Below are 6000 nucleotides of genomic sequence, written 5' to 3'. Positions count from 1 at the left end.
TCGTGCGTGGCTCATCTTCCATTCCATTCGCGTTTACCTCGCAAAGACGACTAAAAATATGGTTTTAAACTCACCGTCATATAATTCTGGACGTGGTCTTCCGGTTTCCCATTATACACCGCAATGTTACGAAACACGAATGACGCGTCTTTTCCTTCTCAAAATTATATCCACATTATTTAAATGCAGGCATCACTGAAGATATCTGTCAGGCTTTACACGCACTGGACATCCGTAGCCTACTGAAAATCACTACCATTACCACCATGTAAGAATTATTCCCTTTTCTGCTCAGGTATGTGAAGAGTATTATATACCTTGAAATATTTAACGATTCTGGTAGTTGTACTAATGGATTTCGCACCATCTTTTCCTAATTTATAATTAAATACGAAACTAGTTGGAAACAAAATTAAATTATTATTATTATTATTATTATTATTATTATTATTATTATTATTATTATTATTATTATTATGTGACACATTGGCTGAATGGTAAGCATTGAGGCCTTCGGTTCAGAGGGTCTCGGGGGTTTGATTCCCGTCTGGGTCGGGGATTTTAATCGCGTGTGATTAATTCTTCTGGTTCGGGGACTAGGTATTTGTGCTTGTCCCAACACTTTCATCTTCATATTCAGACAACGCACTACACTACGAATCACCACAGAAAAGCGCAATATTGATTACATCCATCCATATAGGGTTGGAGTCAGGAAAGGCACTCGGCCGTAAAAGAGGGTCCAATCCGTATGTTCGACACAGTTCGCACCCGCGACCCCACACATGTCGGAAAAGTGCTGGAAGATTATTATTATTATTATTATTATTATTATTATTATTATTATTATTATTATTAGTAGTAGTAGTAGTAGTAGTAGTAGTAGTAGTTCTTGTTGTTGTTGTTGTTTTTCTTGTTGTTTCGAATTTCCGTGCAGTCGGTTGATGTATTGTCCGCTTCAGCCGTCACACTTTAATATTAGTGACACAATTCCTAACAATCTGTTACAACTGTGATATGAACTTCACTGAAATACGCTGGGCAAGAAACGGTGAATTCTTCTCTAAGTAGCGGTGATGATAAGGGTGGTTGTTTCATGCGGTGACCTCTAATTATTAAAATCTGAACTAAAATTAATTGCAATATTATTCAATTTGAAACTCATTTTGCGGAAATGAGTACATATCATGATATTGGCGTACGTTAACCCCAAACACATTTGCACATTAATTCGAATACAATTATTTTTACGAAATATCTGGATCAAGCTCGGAGACGAGGACCATCACAGTCAATTTGCTTAGATATTCTCTTATCATAACACTACCACTCGGTACAGTGGATATCTTGCGCCAAATACAGTCCTACATCCGACGATCCTCGGTTGCTATCTCGCTCCACGCAGTTACACATATTTAATATCCTCATAATTTTTATAAAGTATTTACACACAATAGTATTTGAATACAGAAATGCCATACTTATAATGTTTGTTTTTTTAATTTATTGCCATCCCATGATAGCGACTCACGTAACCGAGTGTCTCTAACGCACATTGTCTACGGATGCTGTATGTCCGTAATATAGATCCATATAATGAACTACAAGACTTTACGTTTGGATTCTACACTCACCGCTAACACTTGTACTGATAATCCACGTACAATAGATGGAATGTTTCATAAAAATATGTTTAATTAACATTGTACATACACTGTAGCACTTACAACTTTGTCTCAACCAAATAGCCGATGCATAGCTGTTATAACAGATTGGTAATGAGGTAAGACAGTTAATAATAATAATAATAATAATAATAATAATAATAATAATAATCTAAATAAATAAAATCGTAACGACCGTGTGTCTGGACATTGCATATTTTGGTGAAATTTTCGTACAATTATCCGTTTCAGGTCTAGTAATGACCACCTGCATATTTTTTAACTTTGGTGTCCGTTTGTCGGTAAGTCTATTTGTCTCAGTTCTTATGATATATTTCTACCAATCTTCATATTTTGAATCTACTTGTCCTTGGGTAAGTTTTAGGGCCAAATTTAATGCTAAATTCCTGAATAGACTGGGGATTTTTAGGAGGATCGAAACAGTGATTTTACACTCCCACAAAATATGCATACACCTTAATATTTGTTAAATTACGTCTATCAAAATACTGTATATGCTAAACGTTTAACTATGTTATTTCCGTTATTTTATGTCGTACGACTGTAGATAACAGAGATGTTTACGTGGAATTCTTGGTGCATGTCACTTCAAGGTGGGGTAGAGCCATTTTAGTTTTTACAATAGAACAGATAATAAGGGAAGTTATCATCAATGATGGGTTTCATTAGTCTTCACTGTATTGTTCAGAGAAACAACAATGTATAACGAAGAATTTCGCACATCGAACCACGAACTGTACCGTACAATAAACTCCCTAATCGACCTCCTTCTGGATCTTACTTGGTTCTGGGTTCATCTTTATCGTTCTTTACGATACTGCCACGTGCTTTCGTAGAAAAATATGCGTTTTACATGCCCTAATAAACATTTGAATACAGGCATATAACTTTGCATAAACGGGTACAACTGCTAGTACTAGTACATAGTTTATGAATATTACATATTTAATTGCATATTTCACTCATATTTACTGCGTTTTCTGTACATATTTTGCACATTGATATTACTTGAAAACGGCTGCAAGGTTTTGAGGGATTCCTCGATCTTCTTATCTATGTATATAAAATTGGATGTTGGTATGTTTGAAGCTAATAGACTCAAAAACTACTGGACCGATTTCGCTGAAATTTTCACAGTTTGTTCTTATTATATCTGAGAGGTATTATGAAGTGGTTTGAACGAAATCTGATTGGTAGTTCGCTAAGGGGTGAAAAATAAAATAAGGGAAGATAAGCAAACCGCAAGACAAGTCCGATCAGCTGGTTGCCTACCCAACACTATGTGAAGATATGATGTGGTTCTTAAAACTTATTTCTGCCTTTATCAAATAGTGTTGGGGCAGGACACCCCTCCCAGCCCAAGCGGAGAGGATGAAATGTAAAAGAGATCGAAAACGACCGATATTAGTGTCGTATATGGTGAGGTAAATAAATGTTCACAGGCAGGACAACGTTTGTCGGGTTTTGCTAGTTAGAAATAAGGGACAAATATAATGTGGATAATAAATTTTATATAAGAACGTGGTACACTTAGAATATGGGTAATAACTTGGTGTGGTAAAAATACAAATGTTATGTGGATAATGAATTGTATTCACTACATAATTTCGTGTGACTATTTCTAGCCGAGTGCAGCCCTTGCAAGGCAGACCCTCCGATGAGTGCGGGCGGCATCTGCCATATGTAGGTAACTGCGTGTTATTGTGGTGGAGGATAGTGTTATGTGTGGTGTGCCAGTTGCAGGGATGTTGGGGACAGCACAAACGCCCAGCCCCCGGGCCATTGGAATTAACGAATTAAGCTTAAAATCCCTGACCCGGTCGGGAATCGAATCCGGGACCCTCTGAAACGAAGGCCAGTACGCTGACCATTCAGCCAACGAGTCGGACATTTTATTCACTGAGAACGTGGTACGCGTGTAGTATGGGTCTGTGATATGAGAAATAAGATAGCTACGTGTAGTATGGGTCTGTGGTATGAGAAATAAGATAGCTACGTGTAGTATGGGTCTGTGATATGAGAAATAAGATGGCTACGTGTAGTATGGGTCTGTGATATGAGAAATAAGATGGCTACGTGTAGTATGGGTCTGTGATATGAGAAATAAGATAGCTTCGTGTAGTATGGGTCTGTGATATGAGAAATAAGATAGCTACGTGTAGTATGGGACTGTGATATGAGAAATAAGATAGCTACGTGTAGTATGGGTCTATGATATGAGAAATAAGATAGCTACGTGTAGTATGGGTCTGTGATATGAGAAATAAGATGGCTACGTGTAGTATGGGTCTGTGATATGAGAAATAAGATAGCTACGTATAGTATGGGTCTGTGATATGAGAAATAAGATGGCTACGTGTAGTATGGGTCTGTGATATGGGAAATAAGATGGCTACGTGTAGTATGGGTCTGTGATGTGAGAAATGAGATAGCTAAGTGTAGTATGGGTCTGTGATATGAGAAATAAGATAGCTACGTGTAGTATGGGTCTGTGATATGAGAAATGAGATAGCTACGTGTAGTATGGGTCTGTGATATGAGAAATGAGATAGTTACGTGTAGTAATGGTCTGTGATGTGAGAAATGAGATAGCTAAGTGTAGTATGGGTCTGTGATATGAGAAATAAGATAGCTACGTGTAGTATGGGTCTGTGATATGAGAAATGAGATAGCTACGTGTAGTATGGGTCTGTGATATGAGAAATGAGATAGTTACGTGTAGTAATGGTCTGTGATGTGAGAAATGAGATAGCTAAGTGTAGTATGGGTCTGTGATATGAGAAATAAGATAGCTACGTGTAGTATGGGTCTGTGATATGAGAAATGAGATAGCTACGTGTAGTATGGGACTGTGATATGAGAAATGAGATAGCTACGTGTAGTATGGGTCTGTGATATGAGAAATAAGATAGTTACGTGTAGTATGGGTCTGTGATATGAGAAATAATATAGCTACGTGTAGTATGGGTCTGTGATATGAGAAATAAGATAGTTACGTGTAGTATGGGTCTGTGATATGAGAAATGAGATAGCTACGTATAGTATGGGACTGTGATATGAGAAATAAGATAGCTACGTGTAGTATGGGTCTGTGATATGAGAACTGAGATAGCTACGTGTAGTATGGGTCTGTGATATGAGAAATAAGCTACGTGTAGTATGAAATGTGATATGAGAAATGAGATAGCTACGTGTAGTATGGGTCTGTGATATGAGAAATGAGATAGCTACGTGTAGTATGGGACTGTGATATGAGAAATAAGAGAGCTACGTGTAGTATGGGTCTGTGATATGAGAAATAAGATAGCTACGTGTAGTATGGGACTGTGACATGAGAAATAAGATAGCTACGTGTAGTATGGGTCTGTGATATGAGAAATAAGCTACGTGTAGTATGGGACTGTGATATGAGAAATGAGATAGCTACGTGTATTATGGGTCTGTGATATGAGAAATGAGATAGCTACGTGTAGAATGGGACTGTGATATGAGAAATAAGATAGCTACGTGTAGTATGGGTCTGTGATATGAGAAATAAGATAGCTACGTGTAGTATGGGTCTGTGATATGAGAAATAAGATGGCTACGTGTAGTATGGGTCTGTGATATGAGAAATAAGATGGCTACGTGTAGTATGGGTCTGTGATATGAGAAATGAGATAGCTACGTGTAGTATGGGTCTGTGATATGAGAAATAAGATGGCTACGTGTAGTATGGGTCTGTGATGTGAGAAATAAGATGGCTACGTGTAGTATGGGTCTGTGATATGAGAAATAAGATGGTTACGTGTAGTATGGGTCTGTGATATGAGAAATGAGATAGCTACGTGTAGTATGGGTCTGTGATATGAGAAGTAAGATAGTTACGTTTAGTATGGGTCTGTGATATGAGAAATAAGATGGCTACGTGTAGTATGAGTCTGTGATATGAGAAATAAGATGGCTACGTGTAGTATGGGTCTGTGATATGAGAAATAAGATGGCTACGTGTAGTATGGGTCTGTGATATGAGAAATGAGATAGCTACGTGTAGTATGGGTCTGTGATATGAGAAATGAGATAGTTACGTGTAGTATGGGTCTGTGATATGAGAAATGAGATAGCTACGTGTAGTATGGGTCTGTGATATGAGAAATAAGATAGTTACGTGTAGTATGGGTCTGTGATATGAGAAATGAGATAGCTACGTGTAGTATGGGACTGTGATATGAGAAATAAGATAGCTACGTGTAGTATGGGTCTGTGATATGTGAACTGAGATAGCTACGTGTAGTATGGGTCTGTGATATGAGAAATAAGCTACGTGTAGTATGGG

This window comes from Anabrus simplex, chromosome 1 (genome assembly GCF_040414725.1).
Source record: "Anabrus simplex isolate iqAnaSimp1 chromosome 1, ASM4041472v1, whole genome shotgun sequence".
Classification (NCBI taxonomy): Eukaryota; Metazoa; Arthropoda; class Insecta; order Orthoptera; family Tettigoniidae; genus Anabrus; species Anabrus simplex.
The sequence above is the reverse complement of the archived record's forward strand: the minus strand, read 5'-3'. Positions refer to the sequence as shown.